We start from the raw sequence: 10,551 nt of genomic DNA on the forward strand, positions 1-10,551 counted from the left end.
CTATCTAAGTTATGTGCCAAAACCAGCCCTGTCAGCAGACAATCAAAATCATGCAACATTGTGCAGAGAAAGGGTTTCATCAAATGCTCAAGAGGAATAGTGTATAGCATACCTCTTTCCTGCTGGCAGCGTTACGTGGGACAAATGGGAAGTTCCCTAAACTTGAGACTACAGGAACATAATCAGAAAGTACAAAAAGGGAAAAGAAGGTTTCCTTGGAATCCATTGCACCCAATGCAAATGTCATTGACTGTTTGAAAAAACAGAAATAATAGCAAGCAGTGTGAAAGAAAACACTAGACTCATCACTGAGGCAGCGGCTATTGCAGAATGCAACTGCGTTAGCAAGCCATCCCTATAGCAATGACTGTTAAAGAATTCGAATATCTGGGGTCTGTATGCAGGAAGCTGCCTTAGGCCTTGGTGCGCTCGTTTATTTGTGATGGCCATGTTGACTTGCACGATTGTAACAGATTATGATCAAGTGTGCAAGAGTACATATACATACCTTTTTGTAATGAACACCGGTTGGAAGTTTACGTCTGTCCTTGTCGCCTTTTTAGTGTCCCGTGGCCACTCTTGCGCAAGTCCTCTCCGCATAGACACTAGAAATCGGCTGACTAGAGGAAGGATTGGTTGAGACTTGGAATGACTGGCTGCTTGCAGAGGCTTTCGGCTTTGCCTGAAAAGAAAGAAACACCAATCAATTAAGGCTGTTCAATTATTTACTATCATCATCACTATTGTTTTTCAGATAAACAATGATTTCGTATTCACAACTGTCACTACAAGTGCTCTTGTCAAAAGAAATGGTTCAGGCTCAGCCATGTTGGTGTATATTCATTCGTAGTCTTATAGCATAAAAAGCTTCAGATAGAAAGGACCCAAGTCAATTGATGGTTTGCTTGGATGTCACGTGCACATTATGACATTCGGAGATTACATCTCCCATATTTAGGGAGAGCTGCCATGGCCACATACTGCAGACCATAGCTTTGAACTTTCATTGCTCCATTGCTCCATTAAACAACCTTGGAGATTTTACTGTTTCCCAAAACTATGAAGTACTCTTGAAACAAGCGCAAACCATGCATGTTGTTTACTTCCAACCCAGAACAAGCAAGCCAAAGATATTTTCCAGCTGACAGGTTGGTAGAATAGCAACAATAGCAACAATACAAAAAAACCATGCTTGCACCACAATTGTGTCACAACAGCTGTCAGCCCCTTTCGGATATGGTTTGTGTCACGGAGGAAGTATCAATGTGTAATATTCTTTTTACTCAAGCAGTGAAAATTGAAAGTTACGGTCGTGAATGCATCAACATGCCCTTCCCATCTTCATAAAAAGTTATAGTATTGCACTGTGTTCACCGAAAAATTTGCCCTTTTTGTAAAGAAACCTGCAATTATGCCTGGACCCGATACATGGCTCTGGCAGGCAGTACTGTTTATTCTGTCCGTTTCTGGACTTGCAATCCCATAACGAAACAAATAATGCAACATATTTTTCCAGATTGCATTGCTTCATGTGAATGTGCTTAATTTGGGAAATTTCCGAAATGAATCAAGCCTCTCCTAAAAAATTTTAAAGTAGAGTAATTCATTAACATGCCTAAACATGAGCACTTCCTGTGGATTTTGAGAGCCAATGAGGACAGAGCTATTTGCTCAAATTTCTACGACTCATGGCAACAGGATGGCCGAATTCTGTGCCGTTAGTAAATGCAAAGAAAAAAAAACTTTGGTCAATTTATGCAATGTTTCTTTCCAAAATTTTTCTTTTTTATACCGTAGTGGGGATACTCTGTGGTAATTAGTTGGAATTAATGCTATTGGCCTGCAGTCTGGTACAAAATATTTTTAAAGCCGCAGCGACAACACTATTTCCTTCGGATCTATGCAAAATGCAGATTCGGTAAAATCAAGGGAAAATGCTTCTAACTAAACAGGTAATTCTATATTGTTTTTTGCAGAGACACCTTTTTTTTCTTTGAAAACTAAGGTTAATTTTATTGTCGCCAGGCTGGGGCAGCAAAATAAATTTTTAAATGAAAATTAAAAGTGATCGCCAGGCATGTCCAGTTGAATTTATCTGAACATGCCCTACTGTCTGCAGTACACATGTTGCCACATTAAAGGCGTGCAAGAAGGCACCAGTTATATTTTCTAGGGCAAGAAGGCAATGAAGTATGTTACTTAAGGCAATTAGTCACAGCAGTCCTGGATCAGTAGAAGAAAATTTAAAGACTATAAATTGTTTAGAAGACTTAAGTCACATATAGGTAGCATCATTGCATTGTGCTAAAACTAACCTAAGAGACTGAAACCTGACATGATAAAAATGGAGCTTGAGAATGAAGGCTTGCTCAACAAGCAACAGAACGACAAAAATGATATGCATGATAAATTTTAAAAAACACGTTGATGAGGACGGTAAAGAACTAGGCACCATGACGAAATTTGTAAATATGCAAGCATAGGATGGAGTCAGCTGGCGCAAGCCATATATATTTACAGATTACTAGGAAAGGCCTTCGTCCCGCAGTGGACATAATGTATGTGAGAGCACTGTGCCCCTTCAATTACGCAGTCCCAGACTGTCCGCAAATCACCGGCGGCTTCTGGTCTGGCTTGCATTGAAAGAAGGGCACATCACAGTCATGTGATCCCGCTGCCTGGGACTGTCCAAGGTTTTTTTTTTTTAAAGCACCGTGATTGGAAGTCGCTCTCCTGGCTGCTGTTGTCTGCTATTAGCTACTTAAATTATGGGGTTTTACGTGCTGAATCCACTTTCTGATTACGAGGCAAGCTGTAGTAGAGGACTCCGGAAATTTCGACCACCTGGGGTTCGTTAACGTGCACCTAGATCTAAGTACATGGGTGTTTTCATATTTTGCCCCCATTGATATGCGGCCACCGTGGACGGGATTCAATCCCGTGACCTCGTGCTTTTAGCTTCTTGTAGATAGCGCCCTACCCTTACAAAAATTTTTATATAAAGTCAATAGACAGTCCATAGACATTTGTCTAAGAAGTCTATAGACTGTCTGTAGACATTTCTTTAGACTGGTCTATAGACAGTCTATAGATTTATGGCCGCACACTTTTTATAGACTGGTCTATAAAAAGTCTGAGTTTATAGACTGTCTATAGACATTTCTTTAGACTAGTCTATAGACAGTCTATAGACTTATGGCCGCACACTTTTTATACACTAGTCTATAAAAAGTCTGTGTCTATAGACTGTCTATACACTGTCTATAGACTGTCTGTAGACTTATGGCCATACACTTTTTATAGACTAGTCTATAAAAAGTCTGAGTCTATAGATTGTCTATAGACTTTCGATAGACTTATGGCCATACACTTTTTATAGACTAGTCTATAAGAAGTCTGAGTCTATAGACTGTCTATAGAACGTCTATAGACTTATGGCCATACACTTTTTATGGACTAGTCTATAAAAAGTCTGAGTCTAGAATGTCTATGGATATTGAAATTCATGTTTGTAGACAGTTGTCTGCATAATGTCTATGGGCAAGTGTAAAACAGAACTTTATAATCCAATACACTTTTTTCTATGACATTCTGCATACACTTGCCAACAAACATGCATTTTCATTAATTTATAGACACTCTATAGACACAGACATTTTATAGACAAGTCTACAAAGAGTGTATAAGGCCATAACTCCATAGCGGCTATCTACAAGTTAGTTTACATTTTTCATTACATGCGGTAGCAAAACGTTTTGAATTTATTTCACTTCATTTTATAGATATGAAATGCATGGAAATGCATGGAATGCAGATATTATGCATGTGCACCTGTTCCTTTTCATCTGCACTTATGCATTACCGTTAGTAGATTAATAAAGCTCCTGAACCAGCTGTACTTTCATATATGTTGCATAAACAGAAAGAATTTATATAGTGCTGAATCATGCAGTGCAAAAAATAAAACAAATGCACCGGAAATGCATTAACCGTTTTTATTGCTCGATATAATACATGAATTCCTTAAATTCTTGTCTTATGCTATTATGGAAACAGATTAAATATTTACACTACTCCTTGGCAAGCATGGTCGCCAGGCTGGCCTTGACCTTTGTGTCATTAGTCCCAAAGGTGCTGCAGGTGTATGCTGCAAATAAGTACATGCAGCAATATGAGGGAAAAATAACAGATGTGTATTCTTTGTATGTTCATTACGCAGCTGAATATATTTACTCAAACCATCTAAGTCAATACTTAATGCGGTTTAACTATGACTAATGGCTGCTTGTCAATACAATTCAGTACCTTTATGCAATGTTCTATTGCATGGTATGGTGAACATGGTACTGCTGCTCGTGTCAGCAACAGTATGTTTCCTTTTATGACAAGTTCATATATGATGCATTATTGTACTTATCCCAAATGGTCCCTATATTTATTGCGGAAACGTTACCCAGTTGGGCTGTCTGTACAGTTTTTTTGGCTGGTAGTTAAGTATGCCCGTGCAGAGGGATGTTTTCAGAAGACGTGACTGGAATATTCCCAGTATCATGCCTAAGATTGTAATTTATTTTGCTTAGTACACACTGAAATGTATTTCTCATACTTTTAAATGAATGGGTCATTGGCCATAACTTCAACAGATGACAGATGGGTTGATTGTATTGATATGGTACCTTAATTTCTTGCAGGTAATGAGGCCTCTTGGGCATGCTAACAGGTTTCCAAGTTAGGTATACCACATGAGCACCCGAAATACCACACGAGCACTTTGTGTCATGGCACGACAGATATGCACCTCCTAGGAAACAGAACTGATAGTATAGTTCGAATGAATTCTATCACAGTAAATTATTTAAGGTGTTTTCAAAGATGAAAATTTTTTCTAGGCTATCGAGGTTCGGGACGTTTTGTTAACGCAAAAAAAAAACATATTGAGTAAGAAATGCCTTGTCAGTCTGCTTGACTTTCTTTTTTTTCAATAATTAGAACCAATTTCCCTCAATTTTTATGAAGTGAAACGTTTTAAAAATATATTTAACACAGAGACTCTCTGGAAACTTTGACATGTAAGAAGACAGCATACCTATGTGGCCAATTTAAAGTTTCCCGATCTTTTTCCAAGCCTTTCCTGGCTGTTTTCATGAAAATTTTCTGGCAATCTATGACGCCTGCAGCTTAAGTGCAATAAAAAATACTATGGTTTAATGCTTGCCAAGTAGTGCCAGTCCATAATATTTAGATAAAACGAATAACACGTCAGTCACTTAACATGTAGTATTAGATGCAACTGACTTGAATCCCTTGTTTAATAAAGCTGACAAGGGCTTCGGCAAGTTCGTAATTGATGGCCACACGAGTACAGCACGGAAGACACAGAGACACGCGTAAAACAAATGCAACAATGTGAGGGAAAACTATACAATGAGTTATTTTTACGGTTCAATAGTAGTTTTCTATATAATTTGCTCTCACCACTTATGCCTCTAGTTAACTTTGTTTACTTATGACTAAAGACTACATGGCAATATTAATCAGTACCAATATGATGTTTCGTTATATTACAGTATGATAAGCAGTTAGACAACCATAATGGTCGCCGGTGTTAGCAACGGTACGTTTCGTTTCAAGACAGGTTCATGTGACACACAGTGTACTTATAAAAATAAATGTGAGAATCCCAAACGATTCCTATAATAATAATTGTTGAAACAAAGATACCCTGCTGGACTGTGCACATTTTTCAGTTGTTAATGCAATGTGCCCGTGCCGATCAAACATGCTCAGCATACTGACTGTAGTTTTCAACAATCACGTTAACATTTGCAATTTATTTCCGCTTAGAACAGTCTGCATTGTCTCTTTTCTCATACTTCGAGATGAATACATTTGCCACACTTTCAGTAGAATGCACATGAATGGGGGCGTACTGATCAGGTTACTTATCAACAAAAACATGTTACGATCTCTTAGGTGTGTTAATAAGGGTAGAACAAATGCAATGTCCACTGAATTATTTGAATAATCTGTGCGTTATCTACTAAGAAAAGACCACCAAATTGATAATCTGGCTCTTTTTTCTTTTGTACAGCGCATATAGTATGCAGTCTGTCCAAGACGACGGCACTACATGCAACAGTAATGAAAACCGGAACACTTATTGCGCACGACAAGGGCTTCATACCGTGCACGACTGGCACAATGCGAATCTGCGCCAGCAGCTGCCTAGAGATTAAGAGCACCTAAACTGCATAACCCCGAAGCATCGAAAGGCGCTTAACGCTTTTCATATAGCTCGAAAGATAACTTCTGCTGCTAAACTGTTTAAAAAAGAGACAAAAAACAAATCTTCCAACTACCGTCAAACGCAATGCCTTCAGTCTGAAACGTGTAAAGGTGCTTCCCGGAGCGACTAATTTATTGTGCTCCAATTTTTTCGGCTAAGTTGCGAAGCTGCGAGTGACTGAGCTTATCGCAGGTTTCATGCTCCAAAAGCGTTTGTGGTTGCATATAAATAGATTGGGTGAATCTAGAGATTTTCGCTTGACATTTCTTCAAGTCTCGTGTTTTGCTTGCGGTAACTTCCCAAAATTATTTAGATTGGTTGCCAGAAACCTTAAAAATACTGCTACCTTTAAACAATGCGAAAACGGCAGTGCACACACTGCTGATGCATGCCCCGCAAACATGGCCTTTCATCCGAGTAAGTTAGCAGTTATTTAACTATACGTGTCTGTCAAACATTCTTGATGCTAACACAATTTCGAGATATATACGTAAAGCGTGTCACGAGAATTTCACTACACATGCGGCGCAGCATTCATCGCGGCCGGATCAAGCGCCACGAAATGAGATCTACCACACTGGCTGCCCAACATACACAATCCGCTAAGTGGTAGCTCAATATCAAGTTAAAACATGGTGTAGCTTCCTTCTTTACGCACCTAAACTATTATGCGAAAATCAACAAGCCCGAGCGATCGCTCGCCGTAAAACATTCCGTATAGTAGAAACGAGAACAAGAGCGCGTTATGAAACCATGTCAACGACAAACCGACACTATACCCGAGTCGCCTGCGCTACATGCAGCCGCTTCGCGCTACGAAATGCGCTCACATAATCATGGGCTATTGACGCAAAACATCTTTGCTAAAGCTTACCGTTCAGTGTAGTTGACGTGTGATGCCACAAAGATGACACGCATACACAGACACCAACGTTCAGGCGGACACCGCACACCGGTACAACCGTATACGTGCCTGGCGCGCTCGTTGAGATGGCGCACCGCCGCGCATGCGCAAGATCTCCGCCCATGCGCAGGAGCTCCGCGCGCGAGAGCGCGCACGCTCGGAGGAGTGTGAGCGCCTTTTCCTCCTTCATTTTTTTTTTCGCTGTCTCTCTGCGCGCCATGCGCGCCGGAACGGGTGGCTTATTCATCTTTATCACCATTATTCATCTTTTTTCGTGGACGAAGGAAATGCGCTGGCAGGTTGTATGACAAACGCTGTGGGCTATCGTATGAGACGAAAGCTAACTTGAATGCGCTGTTTGTAAAAGCCATTAAAGGGCCCTTCAAAGGTTTCAGACGCATTATTGCCAGCGTCGATTAGTAATACAGCGTACTTGTAGCATATCTTCCAGCGTACCACCAAATGTGATGCCCGCACGCATGTTAGTGCTAATTTTCTGTTCCGGTGATAGGTCAAAGCAATCAGTACAGCATTGAGGTACTCATATGCGTGGCTGCCCAGGCATAACCGCCGGCGAAATGCTGAGTGGGCTCTGATAATTTGGCACCTATTTTAAGTGAATGAGAAACTTTGATGGGTTTATAGTGCAGGATATCAGTAAACAAAAAACCGCCCTATGTTAGTGACGCAGCCGAGGTATGAAGAAAATGTGAAAAGTATCCGAGAATCGGACGACACACAACGCGAACACCACATGCGCGACATCGGTTCATCGCACATTCACAAAGTCCACGTTGTCAGCTACAAACATTACGAGTGTCCTTGCTGTTAGCTCGATGCCTGTTTGGAATCCACTTGTAGCTGAAGCTGGCGTTCATAACAACTATTATAACAATTGGATCGGCGTTTTGCTTTCTTTATTCTACTGCCGCAAAAGTGATGCGACAACTGTGAAGACTGTCTTGAGATTGCCGAGACCGACTACGTAGATCCTATCATGTGGTCAACAAATGCGGAGGTATACACTATGTGTATACTAATGTCTACAAATAGGCTCTACAGCAATCTCAGCAGTATACAACTTCAGTGGCTTATATCAAACGCAGCTACGTATTATCCACCGGTACCTGCGCTTGGTTACAGCGTACACGGGTTGGGCCCAGATTAACGATGTTTGTCTATTGTTAATCTATAGACATGCAATACCACGACAACTCAGAAGCAGACCAGGTGGTGAATTCACCACCTGGTCTGCCGGCTTTCGCGACTTATTCACCACCTTTGCCACATCATCACTATCTGACCTTCACCAGCTGGTCTCGCGAAGTGTACGTCTGGGAAGCAGCCAGGATTAGGGCCTTCGGGTGCCTGGAAGACCTTTGTGACTCGGACATTGCCTGTTCCGCCGCGATCCTCGTTCGGTGCAACTGCACCGAATGACGACTAGCAGTCTGCACGGTTTGCCCGCCGCGCCGGGGTTGCACGCGGTGCCGGTCGCGCATGAACCAGTGCCATATCATCGCCTTCGCAGAGATGGGGAGTATGGGAACTCGGCATTACATATTATCGACTTTCTTATATAGACATTCAATACAGCAGGAGAGAAAAAGAAATAGAAACCTTAGCCGACTATTATTATTCACTGTCTAATATAGAGAGTCTATAGACAGAGTATGGACAAAAATAAATAGAGACTGTATCTGCTTTCGTCTATAGGTAGCCCATATAGAGGGGAAGCAGACAAAAAAGAAACAAACACCTTATCGACTTTTTTCTATAGACCGTCCATAATCTACGAGTAGACGAAAACAAATAGAAACCTTATCGACTTTCGTCTTTAGAAAGTCTGTAGACAAAGTATGGGCAAAAATAGATAGAGACCGTATCCACTTTCGTCTGTAGGTAGGCCATAGAGAGGAAGGATTAAAAAAAACACCTTATCGACTTTTTTCTATAGACTGCGAGTAGACAAAAAGAAATAGAAACCTTATCGACTTTCGTCTATCGAAAGTCTATAGACAAAGTATAGCCGCCGTGGTTGCTCAGTGGCTATGGTGTTAGGCTCCTGAGCACGAGGTCGCGGGATCGAATCCCGGCCACGGCGGCCGCATTTCGATGGGGGCGAAATGCGAAAACACCGGTGTACTTAGATTTAGGTGCACGTTAAAGAACCCCAGGTGGTCGAAATTTCCGGAATCCTCCACTACGGCGTGCCTCATAATCAGAAAGTGGTTTTGGCACGTAAAACCCCATAATTTAATTTAATTTTATAGACAAAGTATGGACAAAAATAGATAGAGACCGTAATCCACTTTTGTCTATAGGTAGTCCATAGAGGGGAAGGATACAATAAAGAAACAAACTCCTTATCGACTCTTTTCTATAAACTGTCTATAGACTGCGAGTAGACAAAAGAAATAGAAACCTTATCGACTTTCGTCTATAGAAAGTCTATAGACAAAGTATGGACAAAAATAGATAGAAGCTGTATCGACTTTCGTCTATAGGTAGTCCATAGAGGGGAAGTAGGCAAAAAAGAGCAAACACCTTATCGACTTTTTTCTATAGACCGTCTATAGACTGCGTGTAGACAAAAAGAAATAGAAACTTTATCGACTTTCGTCTATAGACAGTCTACAGACTTTGTATCAACAAAAGTCCGAATCTATAGAAAGGAAAGGTCGTCTATAAGAAGTCTATAGACTTTCTATAGACAGTCTAAAGTCATTTTTGTAAGGGATATACCCAGCAAATTCAGTAGCGTGGTCATCAAAATGGTGCAGTCTCAGAGGCCATGTCGCCGACACAACCATAAAGCTTGCATAATGGAATCGCAGCCTGAGCACATTGAACATGTTAACAAAGCTCAGTTTACATCGTGCTCTGGCTCTTCGGGCCCCTTAACCGCTGTATTTAGGCCAGCTCATTCATTTCCTGTAAAATTTAAGCGTCATTGCCACATATAAATAAGCAAAAACACGGTTGTGCCACATCACTGTTCACCCACAAAGCACAGGCCGATATCCTCAAAGCTCGTGAAACTGTCTACTAAAGGCCTGACGTGTGTCTAGGACAAAGCGCGTCTACACTGTCTACTAATCCTGCACATCCAAAAGCAAAATTTCGAATTTGAGTAACAGAAGGAATCAGCACACATGTCAACAGCAATCGGTGAAGCTCTGACTATACAGGTTGTCCCACGTAACTTGAGCCAAACGATAAAAGTATGCAAACGTGACGTAGCTCGACAGAACCAAGGTAACATTGTTTGCTGTCACTTGGACATACTTAGATATTTTTTCATTCCACCACAATAAATATTTTATTTTCGTTAATTAATCAACTTTTCAAATATTATAAT

At 40.9% G+C, this 10,551-nt stretch overlaps 1 long non-coding RNA gene across 1 annotated transcript; it reads right to left on the reverse strand.

Moving 5' to 3' along the window:
- Positions 1–434: 434 nt before the first annotated feature.
- On the reverse strand, positions 435–7,265 carry LOC139057009 (uncharacterized). The gene is made up of 3 exons (XR_011512513.1): positions 7,161–7,265; positions 4,070–4,147; positions 435–682 (listed from the first exon to the last, which is right to left on the reverse strand). It is a non-coding gene; the product is annotated as an uncharacterized lncRNA (long non-coding RNA).
- Positions 7,266–10,551: the final 3,286 nt, after the last annotated feature.

The sequence above is a fragment of the Dermacentor albipictus genome, chromosome 3, assembly GCF_038994185.2.
Source record: "Dermacentor albipictus isolate Rhodes 1998 colony chromosome 3, USDA_Dalb.pri_finalv2, whole genome shotgun sequence".
Taxonomy (NCBI): Eukaryota; Metazoa; Arthropoda; class Arachnida; order Ixodida; family Ixodidae; genus Dermacentor; species Dermacentor albipictus.